This window comes from Lontra canadensis, unplaced genomic scaffold (assembly GCF_010015895.1).
Source record: "Lontra canadensis isolate GAN:19392208 unplaced genomic scaffold, GSC_riverotter_1.0 scaffold50, whole genome shotgun sequence".
NCBI classification, from domain to species: Eukaryota; Metazoa; Chordata; class Mammalia; order Carnivora; family Mustelidae; genus Lontra; species Lontra canadensis.
Genome location: NW_022631044.1, coordinates 9,479,419 through 9,504,735, shown reverse-complemented (window position 1 = coordinate 9,504,735; position 25,317 = coordinate 9,479,419). Strand labels below are relative to the sequence as shown.

Sequence of the window (25,317 nt, the reverse complement as noted above, 5' to 3'; positions counted from 1 at the left end):
CAGTCTATAGAAGTACCAAAAATATAATCTTGTATAGGTAAATATATTTATACTATATATCATATAAATATATCATAAAAATCTTTTAAAAATAATTTATGTTTCAGGACTTCAGTAGGCAGTCTCTCAAGTTACATATCAGAAGTCTTTAGCTGGAGTTTCACCAGCTTCTTGCCTCTGCTTCATTTGCACAAACGTAAAAGGAATGTGCTGGTCTTTTGATTTTTATTTTAAAAACAGAAATTGGAAGAACTTGTTGAGAATATTTGATATGACCAAGCTCAAGAACAAACAGAGGAATTGTCTCCTTGGCAAAAGTTGGGGTTGGGATGGGCTTAGTCAGCACCCTGGGCACTCAGCACTCTTCAGAGAGACCAGTACCCAAGGGCTGCTGGGTGGGAGGGGTGCACAACGTCATTAGTCCCTGGGTGGAAACAAAGGGCTCCTTCAATGGCTATTTTGTTTTCTGCTTCGTCAAAGAACAAGGATAAAGAGTATGCTACCCATGATTAATTCTGGAGAAAAAAATTCCATGCGACTAGAATTTTTTCCAAGATTTAAGACAAAACAATATTTTCAACCCATATCAAAACCCTCTCAGGACAACTGATATTGTGCATGGTGGAGAGTGCTTTGGAGAATGTGCTATTTGTTCTCATCCTTTTCCAGGTTTTGTCCTCATGGCAAACTTCAAGGCCAACAAAAGACAAAGGCAGAAGCAAGGCTGCCTCTGGACAACTGGTGAGTGACCAGCATGGAACCAAGCACAGAAGGGATTGAGGGGTGAGAAATGAGGGTTGGTCACAAATTATAAGCTGTAGGACTCTGAGTCAGTCATTTAGCCTTATAGATCGCAGTTTCCCCATCTGTAAAATGGGTGATAGGACTAGATCAGTGGTCCCAAACTTCTCTGTGAAGCCTTCTCTGATTGCTCAGGTTGTATTTCCACTTCATTTTTGATACATCATTTTAAACACCCCAACCATGGTATTCTCTTAGACATAATTCTTATTTAATACATACAGATGTATATTTTATCAGCAACTATAGAATTTCAGTCCTGGACATGAAATCACAGATCACTTGTTCTTCCATGGATAGCTTGGGAAAGAGAGAAATTAAGGTTGAAAGTAGAGAACTGGGGCGCCTGGGTGGCTCAGTGGGTTAAGCTGCTGCCTTCGGCTCAGGTCATGATCTCAGGGTCCTAGGATCGAGCCCCGCATTGGGCTCTCTGCTCAGCAGGGAGCCTGCTTCCTCCTCCCTCTCTGCCTGCCTCTCTGCCTGCTTGTGATCTCTGTCTGTCAAATAAATAAATAAAATCTTTAAAAAAAAAAAAAAAGAAAGAAAGTAGAGAACTAAAGCAAGACAAAGTAAAGATTTTTGAAATGAAAGATTGGGCAGGACCACGAAAAACAAGCACTAATAATTCAGGGCTTTGGAAGCACTTCCTGTGGTTTCAGTGGAGAGAGTAGGGGTAGAAATGCATGTACCTGCCATGAAGTTAAAATGGGCAGCTCCAGGACTGCAAAACTCTGGGAAATGGCGAGGGATCAGTTTTCAGAGGTTTTTCTCAAGCCTCCAACATTTCTTGGGAACCCAGATATTTTAGGAGGGAGAGACCAGGAGCTGGGAGCCAAACTTCCTCTTGGGTTTAGTTCCCCCCAAAAGCAGAACCTGAAGCAAGGATTTTAAGGCACCATTTGTTTAGATGTCTTCTGAGGAGGTCAGTACAAAGTGTCAATTTACACATTACTGCTGTGGTCAGCTAGGGCCTGATCCTTCTGGAAACTTCTGGGACACTGTATGGCTCCCATCTTGAGTCCTCCCACCCAAGAGGTGAAAACTGGTACATTTGTCTACCAACTCTCTTTTGCTCCTGGAGGTATTATATCTACAGCACTTTTAGCCAGTCCCTAACCAAATCTGCTTCTCCCCCTGGAAGAAGCCCTCAGGCAAAGCCTCACATGATTGTTAGAAAGCCCTTGGTGTATAAGAATAGAGACCAGATATTAGCTTGTCTGATAGAAACCACCAAGTCGTAAAATAAGACCTTGAACATTCAGAGGAGGACCAACCCCAGAAAGAATTCTTCTCGCTACGGATATTTTTTAAACAAGCCTACAAAATGATTTATAGCTATCTTAATGAAACTATAGGAAAAAAGGTCCTGAAAAGTATCTTGCTGGTGAATGTGAAATGGTGAAGGGTTAAATATCCATGTAGTAGTCATGATTACTAAGGTAAGATGAATAAAATCATATTTATTTTAGTACAAGAGAACATAATTCTAATGGCTTTCAGAGGTTTATTCCAGGTATCATTTCACCTAACATGATTTCTGTCATAGGGATTTAAGTTCTTGAACCATAGGCCTTCTCTCTCAGAGTTCTTAAGAATGTGGTCTCCATAGTTGAGGAGCGACTAGTGTATAGCCTTTTTTATTTCGTTTTTTTATTTGTATATTCAACCCCATTAGAAACTAAATTTTCTGTAGTAATGCAACTCTCTGAACTTTTCATAGCACCAAGAACAACTTTTTTTTTAAATTTCATTTATTTATTTGACAGAGAGAGAGATCACAAGTAGGCAGAGAGGCAAGCAGAGAGAGAGGGGGAAGCAGGCTCCCTGCTGAGCAGAGAGCCTGATGTGGGGCTCAATCCCAGTACCGTGAGATCATGACCTGAGCCAAAGGCAGAGAGGCTTAACCACTGAGCCACCCAGGTGCCCAAGAACAACTTCCTAAACATAGTAGTTCTTCAATAATCTTGATGCTTTTCTGAATTTTTTAGTATTTGCACAGTTGTATTCCCAAAACCATTAGGGAAATGACATAAATTTGTTTGTTTGTTTTAGAGAACAGGGAGGGGCAAAGGGAAAGAGGGAATTTCAAGTAGGCTCCACACCCAGCATGGAGCCTGATCTGGGGCTCGATCGCACAACCCTGAGATCATGACCTGAGCCAAAATCAAGAGTTGGACGCTTAACTGACTGAGACACCCAGGAGCCTCATAATGATATAAATATGGAAGGGAAAAATATGTTTTGATGACAAAATGTAAACATTTTACATAAGAGGAAGAGGTTCACACAAGAACAGTAAACAGATGGAAAACATATCAAGCCCTTCTAATAACTTGAGTTGAAGGAATCTGTCATTTGGTCTGGCCAGAGCCCTTCTGTTTAGCACCCTACCTTGGGGTTAGTGCTTTTCCTTGCCCTCCAGATAAATGACTCTGACCAGGACCACCTGGTCAGTTATAGTGGCCAAACTCCATGGCCACAGCTTACTGGTTTAGGAGTGAGGAACTGACCCAAGGCAGGCCAATAAGACTCCTTTCCTGGGAATGTGGAGTTGATAAAGACATGCAGTCACTGTTAAAGGAAGCCTGGGAGCTCCCAGAGGCCAGGTTTCCTTCTGGAGTGGGGAGAAGCCAGGTTGAAAAATGAAACCAATGCACAGAGAAAAGTGGATGCCAGAGACAGAGGGAGGAACCAACACCCAGCTGTACTCCTACCTTTCCTTCTTGTAAAAGGTTGAGGTGTTTTACTTGAAACCAAGGGTTCTGTTACAGTGGAAAAATAAAAATGTAATAAATGTAAGGTAGGATCCTTGCAGCAATCAAATAACAACAATTCACAAAGATGAATATTTGGAAGCATCTGATGATCCTGTAAGCTAATGTTCTTTTTCTGGAAAGCATCTTGAACATATCTGACATGAAGCAGAGACTAAATCTTTAAAATTATTCACAATCCTGACTTGTAATTCCATGATTAATAGAAATGATCAAATACTTTGTCCAATTTGTAGTAATTTGGGTACATGAAAACAAGGAAATTGGCACTTACTGAATTTTAGAATGCAACAAACAGTATGCCAAGAAATGTATATAAGTAATAATTACCATTACTGAGGGGCACGTGGCTGGCTTGGTCAGTAGAGCGTGTGATTCTTGATCTCAGGGTTGTGGGTTCAAGCTCCACGTAGAGGTTACTTAAAATATTTTTTAAAAGAACCCTGCCATTATTGAACACTTATGATGTGTGAAGCACAGTCCTAAGGGTTTATATGTATCTTTATCTCATATAATTCTCCCATTAATCATGTGAGATGAGTATGACTATTATTCCCATTTTTTAATTTTTTTAATTTATTTTATTAACATATAATGCATTATTTGTTTTAGGGGTATAGGTCTGTGAATCATCATTCTTACACAATTCACAGCACTCACCATAGCACATACCCTCCCCAATGTCCATCACCCAGCCAACCCCTCCCTCCCACTCCCCCTCCACTCCGGCAACCCTTAATTTGTTTCCTGAGATTAAGAGTCTCTTAAAGTTTGTCTCCTTCCCTGGTTTCATCTTGTTTCAATTTTTCCTCTCTTTTCCTATGATCCTCTGCCTTGTTTCTCAAATTTCAGATATCAGTCAGATCATATGATAATTGTGTTTCTCTGATTGACTTATTTTGCTTAGCATAATACCCTCTAGTTCCATCCACATCATTGCAAATGGCAAAATTTCGTTTTTTGATGGCTGCATAATATTCCATTGTAGATATATATACCACATCTTCTTTATCCATTCATCTGTTGATGGACATCTAGGCTTTTTCCATAGTTTGGCTATTGTGGACATTGTTGCTATAAACATTTGGGTACACATACCCCTTTGGATCACTACATTTGTATCTTTGGGGTAAATAACCAGTAGTGCAGTTCCTGGGTCATAGGGTAGCTCTATTTTAAACTTTCTGAGGAACTTCCATACTGTTTTCTAGAGTGATTGCACCAGCTTGCATTCCCAACCCAGTAGTGTAGGAAGGTTCCCCTTTCTCTGTATCCTCGCCAGCATCTGTCGTTTCCTGACTTGTTAACTTTAGCCATTCTGACTGGTGTGAGGTGGTATCTCACTGTGGTTTTGATTTGTATTTCCCTGATGCTGAGTGATGTTGAGCACTTTTCCATGTTTCTGTTGGCCATTTGAACGACTTCTTTGGAGAAATGTCTTTTCAGGTCTTCTGCCCATTTCTTGATTGGATTCTTTATTCTTTGGTTGTTGAATTTGATAAGTTCTTTATAGATTTTGAATACTTGCCCTTTACCTGATATGTCATTTGCAAATATCTTCTCCCATTCTGTCGTTTGTCTTTTGGTTTTGTTGACAGTTTCCTTTGCTGTGCAAAAGCTTTTTATCTTGATGAAGTCCCAATAGTTCAATCTTGCCCTTGCTTCCCGTGCCTTTGGTTATATTTCTAGGAAGAAGTTGCTGCCGCTGAGGTTGAAGAGGTTGCTGCCTGTGTTCTCCTCAAAGATTTTGATGGTTTCCTGTTTCACATTGAGGTTCTTCATCCATTTTGAGTCTATTTTTGTGTGTAGTGTAAGGAAATGGTCCAGTTTCATTCTTCTGCATGTGGTTGTCCAATATTTTTCCTATTTTTTATATGAAGAAACCTCTTAGAGAGGTTAAGTAATTTGCTCATGTTCTCATAGAATGCAAGTGGCAGAGCCAGGATTCAAGCACAGCAGGGCTGTTAGCACCCACACCCTTAGCCAGACATTATAGATTACCCTCTTTTACTTTGGAAAATGTATCATAGACTGCAAAGGTAATACAAAGGAAAGAAAAAGCATATGGATGTGTGTGGAAGTATTCCTTAGTACATCTAAAAACTAGAAAAGCACCTTCCCCCCACACACACATATCTATAGGGAAATAACAGAGCAAGTCAAATGTGTTACACTGAGACAATAATAAATTATATTGCTAGAAGGAATGATAAATATGAGAAACATAAACAATGGGTTAAGGACTACAGAAAGCAATAGCAGATAAGAAAAAAATGTATAATTCAGAATGATAAATATTGGTTTCTCACAATTATGCACAATTATTTTTTATGCAGCAGTTGAATGGGAGAAGTCTTCAAGGTTTATGAAAACCTGGAAATTAGATGAGATTTTTTAAAGGAAGTTCATGTTGCTATTGTTACTTAGATAGTCCTATTTAAGTTCCATTGTAAGGTTGATTAAATACCCAATTAAAAGCAAACTTATTAGAGATTCAAAGTTATTAATGGAAGAAAATTAAAAATAGAGGTTTATGAGATTAAAAAAGATTTTTTTATTAGGAAAGCCTCATTTGAAGAATATAAATAAAAATGAGAAGGACTGCATAATGTACTAAGAAGAGAAAAAAGTATAAAATAAAGATATAAACTCGCATCTGCTTGCCCATCCCTGATCTAGTGCAATTCTACCTGTCCCTTAAAGTCTTGCTACAGCACTACCATCCAGAGACCCCTTACCAGAAGCTTCCTCTAAGTAACTGGTGCTTCACTGGTCTCTCTCTTATGGTGCTTGGCCCCTTTCATCTTGTTTTAGAGCTATCTGTGTAGTTAGCCCTCTTGTCAGCCATAAGCTTTGTAAAAGTTGGAACCATGTACCTTCAATATCTTTGTAGGCCCCAGTTGCCCCATGTTAGCCACAAACATGTGTTTGTTGGATGAATAAGTGTTCTTAGAAAGAGACAAAAGACTTGGAGGCATAGTTTTGAACAATAAGCAACTGTGGTCAGGTACATGAGAATGGTTGTCCTTGAGAGTGTTACTTCTTAGGTAACCAGCTTGAGGAGGCGAGTGTTGTAGTTCTGGTGGACTCCAGAAGGACCACAGAAGCATAAAGTGATTTTGATTTCATGAGGTCTGTGGCTAGTATATCTGGAGATGATCATGAACTTTGATTTATGATTCCAACTGGGAGAGAACATTGAAAAGAGGAAAGTTGAACAAATAGTTAGTGGGAATAGAACTTAGAGCAGATATTTCAGAGGTGTTGTTCCAAAGAGTTCTTATGGTCTTTATCTCATAAGGGCCAAGGCCCTTCTTTTATGTTTGTTAAAAACATCAACAAAACCTTTATTGTGATGAGCAATGGGTGATGTATGGATTTGTTAAGTCACTATATTGTACACCTGAAACTAATACACAATGTGTTAACTAACTGCAATGTAAAGAAAAACTTTTTAAAAAGCCTTTAATCGTAGTGAGTTTAGTAGAATGAGCAAAGTGGATTGGACATTCTTACACACACACACACACACACACACACACGCACACACACACACAGTTATCCTGTCATGCCAATGATGCCATTATGGGGGTTTTGTTTTGTTTTTTTACCAAATAGGAGAAGACACACAGTGTCAAAGAATTCCTGTTCTTACTTAAGTTTCAAGGGGCCCAAGGACTCTAAACCTACTTCACAATGACTGTGACCATGAAGGCAAGGTAGTTCTGATTCAGATGGTATACAAAATACCTGCTGGCTCTTCCTTTCCCTTTGTCTACATGATGTATGGGGACACCTTGCAAGTTGGAATTGTAAGCTCTCTGAGTTCAGAAACAAGGTCATAAATTATATACACCGTGTCTGAGCAATCCAAGCTTAAATATTGACTAATATGATTTTATCTACTACCAGTCACAAAAACATACATTCTCCTAATACCTGCTCCTATGGAAACAAATAATTCCCGTACCTTGCCCATTAAAAACATGGAGTTCTCTTTAAAAACTTTTTTCTTTGAATTATTTTTGGCTTTTTCTCTGTCTTCCCTCACTAGAATGTAAGTTTCATGAGAGCAAAACTATTGTCTGTTTTGTTCAACTGTCGTACCCTCCAGAGCCTATAACAGTTCCTGTAGCTCAGTAAGTCCTGTGTGCTGAATAAGTGAATGAATAAATGTTGAATGACCAAGCATTGTTCTGGTTGTAGCTTTAAAAAATTTGTAAATATTAACTTGAATGTCTTCCATAAATACACACACGTGTGGCTCTTCAGGGGCCTTCCCTACCCTACCACTCTTCCCCACCCACTGATCAGATAAACTAAGTAATAGTTGGCCGGCTCTGCATTAGGACCCATCTGGCTCTCACCAAGTATAAAACAAAAATGCTTTGCTTTTACAAAAACTTATGTGGGGAATTTACATCTCAAAAAATATGTTTGTAATACCAAAGTGAATTTTGTTTTATTAAATCCAGATTGCTGGGTGGAGTCCCTTAGCTAAAAAGTGACTCTCAAGCAAAATGAATTGCTTGTTATTCTCACAAAGAATTTACAGGAAGTGATTTGTAAAGGTTGCCATCAGGCTGAAGTCATTGTTGGCACTAGGAATCAGTGTGTCATCAACCTCAAAGCAATCATTTAACCTGGGTCTGCTCAGAGAAATCTCCATAATGCAAGGAAAATTGAATTCTACTGCCTCAGATGACAATCACTTTTGATATTACTTCCATTTGATCATGAAGTTAAAAATATTTGACATAACAGTTTCTCTCATACTGCTACTACATAGAAATATCTATACTACATCTGCTAAACACTGTCCTGTCGTTACCAACTATTTCACAAATAGTTTTTTTTTTAAATCTGCTTTCCTTTTCTTGTTGTACTCAGATCTAGATAGATAGATAGATAGATAGATCTGGAGAGCTAGGAAATAAATGGCTTGCCAACTTATTTGGCCATTCCATCAAGTAACCTGTTTGCTGGTTAAGTGATAATAGCAAAAAAAAAAAAACAAAAAAAAAACCCAAAACAAAAACTACTCATCTTGAAGGACTTACTATTCTTCAATCTAGGTGACAGATAGACAATTGTTCTGGAGAGGTCTCTGGACGAATCATTACAGCAGAGAAACCCTGGATCCAGACATGCCATGAAGGTGGACAGCTCTGTGCTCCTAATTTCTGTCAATGTGTTGATTTTCATCACCCTGGGAAAACAGGGTTGAAAAGATGGAAACACATAGATTCACAACATTAGCAAACGCTACACTAGTTCTCTATGTTTCCAACACTAGTTTCCAATGACAAAGAGGAAAACAAGATCTTGACAAACCACAATGATCGTTTTTTAGCCTTATCCAAATGATGCTCAATTCATTTACTGATTCAGCAGAAATGTATTGAATGCTGTGAGCCATCAGCGCAAAGTAGACTGAAAATGACGCAGAACACCTTACTGCTCAGACACTCATACTACTGAAGGATTTTGAATGAATGTTTCCTTCACTGTACACTGGGAACAATCATCTACGGATGTTAAAATCCCTCTATCTCACATGGAAAATACAGCAACCGTCAAGTCTGAGTGCTTCACTCCATTGAATAATTATCCTACAAAAAGACTGACAAGAAGTATGCGGTCCTCTCTTCTCTCCAAACACAATCACACCCTTTGTTTAGCAGCTCAGTCTGCTTTTTGTAGTCCTGTCATTCAGCACCCTGACTCTCCGCTCCTAAGTTGAACAAGATTTCTTGATTGAGTCAAGCCATTCATTTGCTGATTGTTCCAGTCCGGTGTGGCCTGTTGGCTGCTATCACCCTCCAACAGCTAATGCATATAGTGTGACATGATTTGGCCTGATAGCACTCCACAGTACACCTGTTGTTCCCATCTCTTGTCCATTCCACAGTTGATTAGGCAGCCTCCTGTCTGTGATTCTTATGCATCTGGGCCAAAGAAATTAATTTGCCCTCATCATTCCTAGTTGCAGCTAGCTAATTGGACTCCAGAGTCACTTCCTTGTCTTATATAATTAATCAACCTCTACTTAGTTAATTATTACAATATTTGTTCAACAAATATCTATTGAACATTTACTATGTGCCTGGCCCTGTGCAAGGTGCAGAAGATACAACAGGCCATGCAAGTTCCAGTAACCGAAATTTAACGTAATTCTTTAATTTCTACCTAGTTTTCCTATTTTTAAGTTGAATAAATGTTTTTAAACTTAGGTATGAAACCATGATCCCTTCCCTTCTAACTTCTTTTATTGCTTCAGAGTCAAAGAAAATTATTATCTCTTGAGATCTGATCAACATTCACTCACTCCTGTTTATTCACTTATTTATGAGTTTAAAGGTGCTTAGTTACTTAAGACTTCTGGAATGTATTTGGGGGGTGTTATGAAATATTTAATACAAAATAATTTTTTTTTATAAATGTGTATGTATTTTTTAAAAGATTTTATTTATTTATTTGACAGAGAGAGACACAATGAAAGAGGGCACAGAAGCAGAGGGAATGGGAGAGGGAGAAGCAGGTTTCCCGCTGAGCAGGGAGCCGGATGCAGGGCTCGATCCCAGCATCCTGGGATCATGACCTGAGCCGAAGGCAGACGCTTAACAACTGAGCCACCCAGGCGCCCCTGATATGAAATAATTTAATTCAAATTTCTAAATGAATGATTTTCACAAATGTGTATTTAAAAAATCATCTCATTGTTTTGTATTGCACTTGGTCATTTCATAAAATGCGACTTATTTCTGAGGCTTCTCTTTTGTTTCACTGACTTATATTTGTTTCATTTGCTCTTTTTTTTTCATTTTCAGAATATTTTTCTTATCCTCACCTCTTTATTTTTCTAACTAAATATAACTTTCTTTAAATTTAAAGAAAAGTCCATTTTTATTTTGACTGGGATTGGGCTAGATTTAAAAATAATATTAAGAATCAACATCTTTATAGTATTTTATTCTTTCCAGATGTTACTGCCCAATAAGTTTTATTATTTTAATAAACACTTCTTATTAAGTCTATTTCTCTTTATATTTTATTGCTATTGTAAATTGGATCTCTCTTTTAAATTAGGCTTTTCTAGTTTGTAATTATTGGTATTCAAGAATCTTAATGGCTTTTTTTATATTTTATCTTTTATCTGGCCATTTATTATCCTATTAAGTCTAAAAACTCTAGAAGATTCCTTGGGCATTTTGTTAGATACATAATCAACTGTCTTCTAATAGGGATTTTTTTTTTCTTCCACTATTTCTTTCTTTTAGCTTTGTTTCATCTCTCTCTCCCTACATTGGCCTGAACTCCCAAAACAACATTAAGTCAAAATGATGGTAGAGGGTATGTCTCTAGTAAGATCAGCTTAAATACTCTCTTCATGCCTTAACCTAGTCAGCAACACTGAGTGGGGGAACAGCAATGACAAAGTTTGGGATCTAACAGTGCTGTATGAAAAACTTGGCCTTTCATAAATTTAATAACTGTGACTAACTTATGCTTCTTGGTCTTTGGGCATAGATCTAGTGATTATGATATTATGGTTCTATTAGTGAAATTTAATCAGGAACTGGAAATAAGATGTTTGTCATAAATTGAAGCTTTATTCTAATTCAGGTTATCAGTGCTACACCTATCACAAAATTATAGTTTGGATGTCAGGTTTCTTCCAAAAATAGTATCTCATGCTGATTTAAAAGCCTATGTAGCTACTAAGAAATAAATTATGATTTTGAATAGCAATACCAAAAATATTCATTCTTCCAATGTGCTATGCTTCTAGAAAAGCTACTAGAAGTCAAAATTATATGAGATAAGCTGAGTTTTTCCATAGAAATAATAGTATGATAAATTCAGAATTGAATTCATAACATAAGGGTCAAATATCTAAATTTTCCTAGCAATGCCTACAAACACCATGTTAAATAAAATATAAATGTTATAGGGGCACCTGGGTGGCTCAGTGGGTTGAGCCTCTGCCTTCGGCTCAGGTCGTGATCTTGGGGTCCTGGGATCGGGCCCCGCATCGGGCTCTCTGCTTGGCGGGGAGCCTGCTTCCCCCTCTCTGCCTGCCTTTCTGCCTACTTATGATCTCTGTCAAATAAATAAATAAAATTTTTTTTAAAATTTTATTTATTTATTTGACAGACAGAGATCACAGGGGCCCGATCCCAGGACCCCAAGATCACGACCTGAGCCGAAGGCAGAGGCTCAACCCATTGAGCCACCCAGGTGCCCCAATAAATAAAAAATTTTTTAAAAATGTTATAAAGTTTGTTAAGCTTATCTATAAGCTAATTTATTTATTGACTAGGGCAACACAGTTAGCCATCATGTGACTTCATGTTTCCTATAGCATCCTCATATTCTACATACATTTCTCATTTTGGGGGTCATTTCTTCCTATTTTAAATGAAGTAAATTAAAGGTGAAGGAACACATTTATCAAGGTCATAAATTACGGAAGGGATTCTTTGGAGTGTTGGTTTAGAGCAAGAGTTTAGACAGAGGTTTTGGAATAAGACATAATTGGGTACAAGGTCTGATTCTGCCCATTATTCATTTAAAAATATTTAGTGAGTTCTAGATCCTAGGGATCAACAGTGAACAAAACAGACAACATCCTTAGTCTAAAGGAGTTTACATTTTAGTACCACTTTCTGGCCATGACATTAAAAATTTTTTTTTTTTTTGTTAAAATTCTAGTCAGTTAAGAGAGCAATATTGGTTTCTGGAGTAGAATTCAGTGATTCATCACTTACATACAACACCCAGTGTTCATCCTAATAAGTGCCCTCCTTAATACCCATCACCTATATAGCCCATTCCCCACCCAGCTCCCTGGCCATGACATTTTAAAAGTTTTTTTGTTTTGTTTTGTTTTGTTTTTAACATCTCTGGGCTTCAACTTCTTCATTTGTAAAGTAAGAATAACAGCACCTACCTCATAAGGTCATTTCGAAAATTAAATTAGCTAATGTCTATGAAGCACCTAGCACATATCACAACTCAGTAAGTGGTACTGGGGGGTGTCTGGCTGGTCAATGATAGAGCATATTACCTTGATCTTGGGGTCCTGAGTTCGAGCCCCACATTTGGCGTGGAGTTTACCTAAAACAAAACAAAACAACAACAACAACCAAAAAACCAAGGGCGCCTGGGTGGCACAATAGGTTGAACATCCAGCTCTTGTTTTAGGCTCAGGTTGTGATCTCGGGGTCATGAGATCAGGCCCCACGTGGGAGTCTACTCTCAGCAGGGAGTCTGCTTGGGATCCTCTATCTCCCTCACCCTTCTCCCTCTGCCCCTCCTGCTGAAGCTCACTCTCTCTTTCTCTCAAATAATAAATAAATCTTAAACAAGCAAACAAAAAACATGGGTTGCCTGTGTGGCCCAGTCAGCTGAGCAACCGACTCTTGGTTTCAGCTTAGGTCATGATCTCAAGGTCCTGAGGTCAAGCCCCCTATGTGGCTTCACTCTTGGTAGGGAGTCTGCTTGAGAGTCTCTCCCATTCTCCCTTTGGCCCTCCCCTCATGCTCACTCTCTTTTTCTCTAAAATAAATAAGTCTTAAAAAAAAAACAAACAGAAAACAAAACAAAACAAAAAATAAATGGTAGCTTGTTTTCACACTTTAACAATTTTTTTTTTTTTTTTAAGATTTCATTCATCCATTTGATGGACAGAGATCACAAGTAGGCAGAGAGGCAGGCAGAGAGAGAGGAGGAAGCAGGCTCCCACGGAGCAGATATCCTGATGCGGGGCTTGATCCCAGGACCCTGAGATCATGATCTGAGCCAAAAGGCAGAGGCCTTAACCCACTGAGCCAACCAGGTGTTCCTGGTTTTCACACTTTAAAGATAAACTTCTGAAAGAAAGCTTTTTAATGAAAATTTTGAAAAAAAAATTAAATACTCATTACAGAAAAAGAGAATGTTTAAATCATTATCTAGAAAGAACTATTATTTTTAATACTACTACTAGATTTTTTCTAAGCATGTGTGTATATATATGTGTGTATGTGTGTGTGTATATATATATATATATATATATATATATATATATATGTATGTATTTAAGATTTTATTTTTTTTATTTGCGAGAGAGAGAGCACACGAGTGGGGAGGAATGGCAGAGGGAGAGGGAGAAGCAGAGTTTGATCCCAGGACCCTGAAATCATGACCTGAGCCAAAGGTAGGTGCTTAACGTACTGAGCCATGCTTTTAATGTACTGAGGGTGTCCCCTCACCCCCCCTTTTTTTTAAGATTTTATTTTTTTATTTGACAGAGAATGGGATAACAAGCAGGCAGAGAGAGAGGGGGAAGCAGGCTCCCTGCTGAGCAGAGAGCCCTGATGAGAGGTCAATCCCAGGACCCTGAGACCACAACCCAAGCTGAAAGCAGAGGCCTTAACCCACTGAGCCTCCCAGATGTCCTTCCCCCAAACCCTTTTTTAAGCAGGCTCCATGCCCAGAATGGAGGCCAATATAGGTCTTGAACTCACAAGCTTGAAATTAAGACCTGAGCTGAGATTAAGAATCAGATGCTCAACCAATTGAGCCACCCAGGCACCCCTATGCATATATTTTTAAAAAGAGAAACTATAGCATATACTTTGAGACCCATTTTGCCCAACTACCCTTCAGAAAGGTTGAACCAGTGTATACTTCAACCAGCTATATGTGGGAGTGCCTGTCTCTCTTGGGGGAGATTTAACATCAAAGTCCTATAGCTTTGAATGTAATCCTGAATCTACAAAACCAAATGTCCTTCCACCTCTCACCAGTTCTGATTTTTGTCTTATAAAAATGAGTTTGGGTGAGAAAATATGTGCAAACCACTTATCTGCTAAAAGCCTTACATTTAGTAAATGTGTGTGTGGGTATGTACGTGTATTTAAACTCTCAAAACTCAACAGTAAAAAAAAAAAGTTATAAAATGGGCAAAAGACATGAAAGGATTTCACAGAAGAGGATGTAGAGATGGCAAATAATGACATGAAAAGATGTTCAACATCGTTAGCCATTTGATATCACCACACACCTATCAGAATGACTAGAATTTTTAAGAAGTGATCATACTACTGGTCAGTGTGTAGAGAAACTGAATCTATCATATACTGCAGGTAGGAATGTAAAATGGTACAACCACTCTGGAAAACAGTTTGGCATTTTCTTACAAAACAAAACATACAATTCAGCAATTACACTCTTGGACGTGTATCTCAGGAAAATGAAAAAGTACATTCACATCAAACCTGTACGAGAATGTTCATTGCAGCTTTTTTCTGACTAGCAAAATGCTGGAAACAGCCCAAATGCTCTTTTTGTGGGTGATGATTAAACAAACTATATGATACACTATGGAATATTACTCAGCAATAGAAAGGAATAAACTATTGGTACATGAAAACAGCCTGAGTGGACCTTAGGGGCATTATGCTGAGTGCAAAAAACTCAATCTCAAAAGCTATATGTGGTAAGATTCTATTTTTATTATGTTTTTGAAATAACAGAACTATAGAGATTGAAAAGAGGTTAGTGGTAACCAGATGACACACACAGAGGAAATGAGATGGGGGCGCATTCACACCAAGTGTTATTACTAGGGAATTAGTTTGCTGAATTTCGTATACTTATGGTTAGACAGATCTATACATGACATTAAGTTATATAGAAATATACCCCCACACACACACACACAAATGAATGCGGTCACAAAAACGGCAGCAACTGAGTAACATACTACCTATGATTAGTACATCAGCGGTAATGACCAAGGTCAATTTCCTGGTTTTAGTATTATACTACAGCTATAGAAGAGGACATCATGAAGGGTACATGTGACTCTTTATACTACAATTGTAAATTCCTGGGAATCTGCAATTATTTCACAATAAAAACTTTAAAAAAATGAATTGTAATTATTACTATGGCTCTGAGTTTTTCCCTTTTCTCAGTTATTTTAAAGGATATTAAAGAATTAGATTTGTCAGGCCAAGATAAGATAGTGATGCTATTTTAAAGATAATCTTACTCAAAAGGAATATTCGCTTTTAAAAGAGTCATCTTATGGGCGCCTGGGTGGCTCAGTGGGTTAAGCCACTGCCTTCGGCTCAGGTCATGATCTCAGGGTTCTGGGATCGAGTCCCGCATCAGGCTCTCTGTTCAGCAGGGAGCCTGCTTCCCTTTCTCTCTCTCTGCCTGCCTCTCCGTCTACTTGTGATCTCTCTCTGTCAAAAAAATAAATAAAACCTTAAAAAAAAAAGTCATCTTGCTGGGCCACCTGGGTGGCTCAGTTGGTAAGCATCTGCCTTTGGCTCAGGTCATGACCCCAGGTCCTGGGATCAACCCCCGCATTGAGCCCCACATCGGGCTCCCTGCTCAGCAAGATGCCTGTTCTCCCTTTCCCATTCCCTTTGCTTGTGTTCCCTCTCTCATTGTGTCTCTCTCTGTCAAATAAATCTTTTTTTTTAAAGATTTTATTTATTTGACAGACAGAGATAACAAGTGGACAGAGAGGCAGAGAGAGAGAGAGAGAGAGAGAAGCAGGCTCCTCGCCGAGCAGAGAGCCCGATGTGGGGCTCGATCCCAGGACCCCGAGATCACGACCCGAGCCGAAGGCAGAGGCTTAACCCACTGAGCCACCCAGGCGTCCCCAAATAAATAAATCTTTAAAAATATAAAAAAATAAAAGTCATCTTGGAATCTTGACTACTAATGCATATGTTTTGGGCCATTGTGGATCAAATATTTTAGAAATCCCCTTTTGTAATTGCCTGCAGAGATCTCTAGCCATTGGCAAGTACGAAACCTATTACTTTGTAAGACATTCTCTTGAGCTATTGTATTTTCTTCCATCTCCCTTTGCTTCATCTTAGCTCTACATGTTCTCCAGATAAGGATGACCTTATCTGGCAAATATAGGACTCCCAAAAGACAAAGGAAAAGATGGTCCATCAGTTTATTCTTTCTTTTGTTTCAGTCTCTGGATATTTGTGCTTTTAACTTGTTACAATTTTCCCATGTGATAGGGCATGTGCAAACATCTCAGTGCCTTCATCTCAGTGCCTTTCATTGTCACCCAAGGTATGGGATATTTGAAGGCAGGTGAAGCAATTTTTAAATTTCTTTTAAATTTTTTAAAAAGATATTATTTAATTTAGAGAGAGCACATATGTGGGAGATGGAGCAGGGTGGGAATGTCAGAGGAGGATGGAGAGAGACAAGTAGACTTCAAACTGATTGCAAAACCATATGCGTAGCTCAATCTCACAACCCAGGATCATGACCTGAGCCAAAGTCAAGAGTCCAACGCTCAACCTACTGAGCCACCCAGGGACCCCACAACATTTGTTTATTTTAAAGCAGTTAAATAGCTAAATCAAGGAAACTTAGTTGATTTGTTTTTTTAACTGAAGTTTTCTTGGCTCTTGGTCTTTGGGAATTAAATGCCTTTAAGATATGATTTGAGAATCTCCATGGTGGCTCATAGGATTATATTTTCTTACTGAAGTGAGGAAATGGAACTTAAGTGTGAGAAAGGAAAAACAAATATATCACATGTTTGTTCAAGGAGGTACAAGTATTAAAACTCAAAATGACCCTGTGGATTTTGTGGATGTTACCTGAAGTCATTAATTTCACATTGAGAAACTGCCTTTGGCTCAGTGAAATCAGATTTTGAAACACTATTTGACAGTTCGATAGAAATAAAGCACAGTTACAAAAGGGATTCATAAATTTTGATGAACATTACTCTTGCTATAAGTTTCTTCAATTGCCCTTAGAATACAAACTCCGAATTAATAAATCTCTAGCCAAGTTGTTCAGTTTTCAGAGAAGTTCATTGAATTGAAAGCAATGCCAAATCTCTGATTATTTTAGAGACTAGTACATTAATCTTGTCTTTATACTAAATTTTATGACTTTCTAGTCAATTCTGGCCTTTGGATCTATCTAGCGTAAAAAAGGTATATCCCCTTTTAAAGAAACTATTGAAATTGAGACAGGGAAACTGAAGGATTCCATAAAAATCTGCTTTTTTCTTCTTTTTCCTGCTTCTATTCTTGCTAGGATCTGCACCCCCACCCCACCTTACACATGCATGTAAACAGCATCCTTGTAAGAGACAAGGAGTAAATGGTTCTCTAGGATAAATAACATCTGAAGAATGGCCAAGTGAAAATGATGAAGGAAGCCATCATATGCTAATTCCATACCACCAGAAGCTAAACATTTCAACACCAAGACCCCTGGCTCCAAGGAATGACACCTGAGCTCTCATCTTTGTTCTAACTGGTTCCTGGATGCCTGAAAAGACATATGCACTAGACCACTGTTCCCGGTAAAAACCCCAGACTCTGAATATAGGAGAGACTCCTTCCTTTCCTTTTTGAGTCTCTTGGATACTCACTCTGTTATCTGCTCTCTCTCTATCTTCACTAAACTCTGCTTTCATCTCCTGCTGGTTCACATTTGATTTTCATCCTTCACAAAGACACAGACCCTCTTGGCTGGTCCTGCAGGACCACTCCAGGTCCTCGGACCCAGCCTACCAGCATCAAAATGAAAGCAAAAGCCACTTTATGGGGCGCCTGGGTGGCTCAGTGGGTTAAGCCGCTGCCTTCGGCTCAGGTCATGATCTCAGGGTCCTGGGATCGAGTCCCGCATCGGGCTCTCTGCTCAGCGGGGAGCCTGCTTCCCTCTCTCCCTCTCTCTGCCTGCCTCTCCGTCTACTTGTGATCTCTCTCTGTCAAATAAATAAATAAAATCTTTAAAAAAAAAGCCACTTTATTTAATGTTGATCTGGAATCCAATTTAAGATAAAATACACTTGCAGTTTTAGGCTAGATCTCTCGACTTATAGTATGTGCTTTGGAATGATTATTCAGTTTTAGAACTGTATTTGTATTACAGGTCAAAGCTCTCTTCTTCCTTCTCCCCTTCCTCCTACTTCTTTTCTTCCTTATTCCCCTTTTTCTTCTCCTTTGTCTCCTCCAACTCAGCTAAGAGTGAAGAATTGCTTCTCTGGAATGAAAAAGTAGGTGATAATCTAGATGAACTCCAGAGGTGGAGGCATCAATGTCTGGTGTTACTCATTTGTGTGGGTGTGCCCAGATCCAAAACAGAATGCTTGAATACTTGAATGCTGCGCTATTTTTTGTTACTGTTTAGAAAATATATAGGTGTGGGTCTGGTATCAATTAAGTCCCTAAGTTTTGCAGTAGTTTTGCTATTCATACAAATGCATACAAATGCATAAAAAATGGAGTTGGGGTTCAAATTACTTCTTGTTTAGGATTTAGGGACGGTTCTAGTTTATTTCCATTTACCTAGCTGTAAATTGGAATTTCTGTGAAATATATTTTTGTACAATTGACCCTTTTCTCATTTTCTTTTGTATATGTTCATTTTATGTTTATTATTTTTATTGCAAAATAACTCAATGAATACAAAATTATTTATAGAACACATACACATATATAAATAATTTATAATGTAGAAAGTAAAAATCTCCAACCACTTAAAATATAGCCCCACCTCTTTCCACACCTATCCTAAAGAAGTAAACATAAACACAATTAAATCTTTGGTATCTTTCCAGACTTTTTTTGAGAATATTCAGGCATACACATTGTTTTTGCAAAATGAAGCCCTACTTTACATATTATTACATAATTTTTTCACTTAATTCATAATAATTCAGACTTCTGATTTTTAAATGGCCAAGGGGTTTCCATTTTATAACTATTTCAGCATCCATTTAACCTTTCTTCTGTTGACATCAAGGTCTCATAGTCTGAGCTGTTCCAAATAATATTCCTTATACATATAATCTTGTATACTTATGCAAGTATTTCTACAGAACATAAACCTAAAACTGCGAGATAAAAATGTTTTTAAATTTGAGGGGTGATTGGGCAATGCAGTCAGTTAAGTGAGAATCTTGGTTCCGCTCAGGTCGTGATCTCAGGATCATGCTTGTGCTAAGCATAGAGTTTGTTTCTCTCTGCTCCTTTCCCCCTGCTCTCTCACTCTCTTTCTCTCAAATAAATAAATAAATCTTTAAAATATATAAATATATTTTTGGGCGCCTGGGTGGCTCAGTTGCTTGAGTGACTGCCTTCGGCTCAGGTCATGATCCCGGACTTCCAGGATCGAGTCCTGCATCAGGCTCCCAGCTCCTTGGGGAATCTGCTTCTCCCTCTGACCTTCTCCTCTCTCATGCTCTCTCTCACACTCATTCTCTCTCAAATAAATAAATAAAATCTTAAAAATATATATATATAAATATATTTTTAAATTTTGATAGCTTTTGCATTGTGATGACATTTATTATATGACAATTATTTGTCACTCCAAATAGGTTGTCATAATTCACTGTGACACTTCATGAAGTATGAGTTTTCTTTCCTCATATCCTAGGCAAACCTGAACTTCATCCATATGTTTAACTTTTTATAATTTGATGAACAAAAATAGGATCTCATTTTTATTTTTTTAAAAGATTTTATTTATTTATTTGACAGAGAGACCCCACGTAGGCAGAGAGGCAGGCAGAGGAGGAGGGGGAAGCAGGCTCCCTGCTGAACAGAGAGCCCAAAGCAGGGCTCAATCCCAGGATCCTGAGATCATGACCTGAGCCCAAGGCAGAGGCCTAACCCACTGACCCACCCAGGTACCTCAGGATCTCATTTTTAATTTGCATTTTCCTAATTGCCAGCAAAGCTGAACATCTTTTCATATGTTTATTAGGTGTTAGCAGTTTAGGTTTTTGTGGACTACTTGTTCATATTTTTTGCTCTTTTCTTATTGGGTGTTGCCTTTTATTTGCTTATAGGAGTTGTTCTTAAACTAGGGATAGGAATATTTTCTCTGTTATGTCTTTTACAGAAGGTTTATATTTTTATGCAATCATTATTCCACATTATTTAATTTATTTTTTATTTTTTGGTAGCTTCTGAGGTTTGTATCTTACTTAGAAAGATCTTCCCCAATATTATTAAATATTTTATATGTTTTATTCCAGAACTTTTACAGTTTTACCTTTTTTCATTTCACTATTTAATTCCTTTGGAATTAGTTTTTAAAATGTATGGTATGAAGAGAACTCTAATTTTTTCTCCTAAATGGGTATCTAGTTTACCTCAAACTATTGATTAATCCATTCTTTCCATAATGGTTTGAAATGACATATTTTTCATACACTAAATTTAAAATTCATACGTATCTGTTTCTGAACATTATTTCATTCAATTGATCTATTTCTATACCAATATTACACTATTTTAATCACAATAGCTTTATTGTAAACTTTGTTAAAAGATTGAGCTCCTTCTCATTATTTTTATTCTTATAATTTACTTGGTAATCATTGCTAATTCATCCAAATAAACTTGGAATTACCTTGCCAATTTCCATACTGAAGAATCCTGCTTTTAAATTTGACGTGATTGATCTTTACAACATTTCATCTTCCCATCTTGAATCATAGCATGTTCTTCCCTTTTTCTGGGTCTTTTAGAATACTTTCTAAAAAGTTTTATAGTTTTCTTCATCTCTTGTGTATTTTTGGATAAGTTTATTCCACTGTAGTTGGTAGTTTTGTTGGTAAAACAAATGGGGTCCTTTTTTTTTTTTTTAAGATTTTATTTATTTATTTGACAGACAGAGATCACAAGTAGGCAGATAGGCAGGCAGAGAGAGGGGGGGAAGTAGGCTCCCTGCTGAGCAGAGAGCCCAATGTGGGGCTCAATCCCAGGACCCTGGGATCATGACCAGAGCTGAAGGCAGAGGCTTTAACCCACTGAGCCACCCAGGCGCCCGAGGGTTAAAGGTTTTATTTCCATTAAATTTGTTTTGATCTTTATTATTTCCTTCCTTCTATTTTTGTTGTTTCTGGTTTTTTTCTAATTTCTTATGTTGAATGCTCTGTTCATTTCTTTTCAAATGTTTTTTTACCAATAGACGCACCTAAAAAGACTATAAAACTCCTCTGAGTAATATTTTGACCATATCCCACAAGTTCTTTTTCTTCTTACCTACTTTATTGAGGTATAATTTACATACCATAAAACTCACCATTTGAAATGTAGAATTCAGTAATTTCTAGCAAATTTATAGAGCTGTGCAATCATCATCACATTTTATTTTTAGAATATTTCCATTTACCCTAAAAAGAAGCTTCTACGCTTTTGCAGCGATTCCCTAGTCCCCACCTCTGGCCCCAGCCACTTGGTCATTTTTTAAAACATGAATGCTCAAATCCCACCTCAGACTATGAGTCAGAAATCTGAGAATGTGGTCCTCACATGTGTGAATTCCAAAGATCCTCAGGTAATTCAATTTTGACCCATCTTTGAGAACCACCTTGATATGAGAAGAAAGCCTTTTAAACTGCTTCAGGAGGAAGTAATCAAAGAGAGTTGCAAAATTAAATAATTCATTGGAACACAGTTTAAGGAATCTCAAATTCTTTAAATTACCTTGGTAACACAGGAACCTTGAGTCCAGGGATTGAATCAATTCATTTTTATATTTCTCACAATGCCAAGTATACATATATTATGATTTACATAAAGACGATGCTTCAAATATATGTTTTAAATGTAAAATAACAGATGTTATTTACGTAGATGTCAAATCTACAAAGATTATTCCCTAAAAGATATTTTTTACTCAATTTTAAAACTTATTTAGAAAGCTCTTTGTTTTTCATATACAATTCCAAAGTTTATTAAAGTCTAACTTATAATAAAACATAACAAATACTATACTTCCCAAACATATTTCCTCTTCTTATAAAAATGAGTTAATCATAATTAATATTATATAGCATATCCTGCATAATAATTAACCACATATTGTTAATTTCTGTAAAAATACATTGGATTTAATTAGCTTGAAACATCATTCTCTGTATATCGTAAAATGAACCATTATTCTTTGGATGATCATTCTTCAGAAGGAAGTACTTTTTTTTAACAATCTTTTAATGTATTTATTAGTACTTCAATAATATTGAATTTGTAATTAGGAATGCAATAATGAAGTAGTACTCTAACAATTAAATTTAAATATGAGATCCTATGAACGTTGGAACTCTCTGGAATTTTCAACTTAGGGATTGATTTGTAATTACACCGTACGTGGATACAGTTGTGATAAAAAACACATATATAAAACTTACTGTCTTAACCATTTTTAAGTGTATAATAGTGTTATGTATATACACATTGTTATGTAACAGATCTCTAAAACTTAATCATTTTGAAAAATGGAAACTCTATATGCATTGAACAACTCCTCTTTGCCCACCTCCCCCAGCCCCTGGCAGCTACTATTCTGCTTTCTGCTTCCTAAGAGTTTGACTATTTTAGATACCTCATATAAGTGGAATCATGCAGAATTTGTCTTTCAGTGACTGGCTTACTTCACTTAGCATAACATCCTCAAAGTTCATCCTGTTGTAACATATGGCAGGATTTCCTTTTTTTTGGGGGGGGGGTTCCTTTTTTTTTTTTAAAGGCTGAATAATATTCCATTGTGTGTATATATGTATATACCATATTTTCTTTATCCATTCATCTGTCAATGGACATTTAGCTTACTTGTACATCTTGATTACTGTGAATAATGCTGCAACGAACATGGGTCTGCAAATATCACTTTGAGTCCCTATTTTCAGTTCTGTTGCATATACACCAAAGTGATATTACTGACTTATATGGTAATTCTATTTTTAATTTTTGGGGGAAACTCCATACTGTTTTCCATAACAACTGCATAATTTTACATTCCTACCCAAAGTGCCCAAGTGTTCTAATTTCTCCACATCATTCCCAACACTTAATTTATTTTCAGGTTTTTGATAGTAGCCATTGTAATGGGTGTGAGATAATATCTCACTGTGGTTTTGATTTGCATTTCCCTGATAATTAGGGATATTAGGTATCTTTTTATATGCTTCTTGGCCATCTGTGTATATTCTTCAGAGAAATGCCTACTAAAGTCTTCTGTCCATTTCTGAATTGTGTTGGTTTGTTGTTGTTGAGTTGTAGAAGTCTTCTCTATCTTCTAGATATTAACCCCTTATCAGATGGATTGTTTGCAAATATTTTCTCCCATTCTGTAGGTTGTCTTTTCACTCTGTTGATTGTTTCTTTTGCTGGACAGAAGTTTTTAAGTTTCATGCAGTTCTTTTTGCTTATTTTGGCTTTTTTTCTTATGCTTGTCATTCATGTCCATGAAATCATTTCCAAATCAAATGTCATGAAGGTTTCCTCCTATATTTTCTTTTAGGGGTTTTATAGTTTCAGGTCTTATGTTGAGGTCTTTAATCCATTTTGAGTTAATTTTTATATATGATATAAGGTAAGCATCCAGCTTCATTCTTTTGCCTGTGGCTGTCTAGTTTTCCCAACTCCATTTGAAGAGACTATCGTTTCCCCATTGTATAGCCATGGCACCTTTGTCAAAGATTATTTGATCATATACGTGAGGGCTTCTTTCTGGGTTCTCTATTCAGTTCCACTGGTCTACCTCTGTTTTTATGCCAGTACTATACTATTTTAATTACTGCAGCTTTGCAATATGTTTTAAAATCAGAAAGTTCGAGGTCTCCAGTTTTGTTTTTCTTTCTTAAGATTGTTTTGGTTATGTGGGGTCCCTTGAGATTACATATGAATTTTAGCATGTATTTTTCTACTTCTGCAAAAAATATTATTGGGACTTTGATAGAGTTTACATTGAATTTGTAGATTGTTTTGTATGATTTGGACATTTTAGTAATATTAAGTCTTCCAATCCACAAACATGGAATGTCTTTCCATTTATTTTTTCTTCAATTTCTTTCAGCAATATTTTATAGTTTTCAGTGTACAAGTCTTTCACTTCCTTGGTGAAGTTCATTCCTAAGTATTTTATTCAATTTGATGTTATTGTAAATGAGATCCTTTTCTTAATTTCCTTTTCAGACTATTCATTGTTCATGGGTTGAAATGCAACTGATTTTTGTGTGTAGATTCTGTACCCTTAAACTTTGCTGAATTCAGTTATTAGTTCTAGCAAGTTTTTGTGTGGAAGCTAGGGTTTTCTGCATAAAAGGTGTCATCTGAAAACAGAGATAATGTTACTTCTTCCTTTCCTAGTTGGATCCTTTTATTTCTTTTTCTTCCTGATTGCTCTGACTAGCATTTCCAGTACTTTGTTGAATAGAAGTGGTAAGCATCTTTCCCTTGTTCTTTTTTTTTTTTTTTAAATAAGATTATTTATTTATTTATTTTACAGACAGAGATCACAAGTAGGCAGAGAGGCAGGCAGAGAGAGAGAGGGAAGCAAGCTATCCGCCAAGCAGAGAGCCTGATGCGGGGCTCGACCCCAGGACCCTGGGATCATCACCTGAGCCGAAGGCAGAGGCTTTAACCCACTGAGCCACCCAGGCGCCCCGTTTCCCTTGTTCTTAATGTTAAAGGGAAAGCTTTTAGGTTTTCACCATTTAACTCTGAAATTGTATTAAATTGTATTGTTTTAATACCTAATTAGAGGAAAAGATATTAGCACACATTTCCTGAGACTGAGGACCAGTCACAATTTTAATCAAGGTCATTAGAGAAAAAATATGGCCGTAGTTGATCTATGTGGCAAAAGCTCAAACTCAGTAACATGTTCTACTCGTGACTGTTAGTAATTTGCATCTTTCCTTAAGCAAGCTTTTGTTCTCCACCAAGTAGTA

At 37.2% G+C, this 25,317-nt stretch overlaps 1 protein-coding gene across 1 annotated transcript in view; it reads left to right on the top strand.

Moving 5' to 3' along the window:
• The first annotated feature begins 678 nt into the window (after positions 1 to 678).
• Positions 679 to 25,317, top strand: part of EHBP1 (EH domain binding protein 1) — a 412,862-nt gene continuing 388,223 nt past the window's right edge. The window contains exon 1 of the mRNA XM_032873810.1: positions 679 to 741. The gene's annotated coding sequence lies outside the window, so the exon portion shown is untranslated. The remainder of the gene's footprint in view (positions 742 to 25,317) is intronic.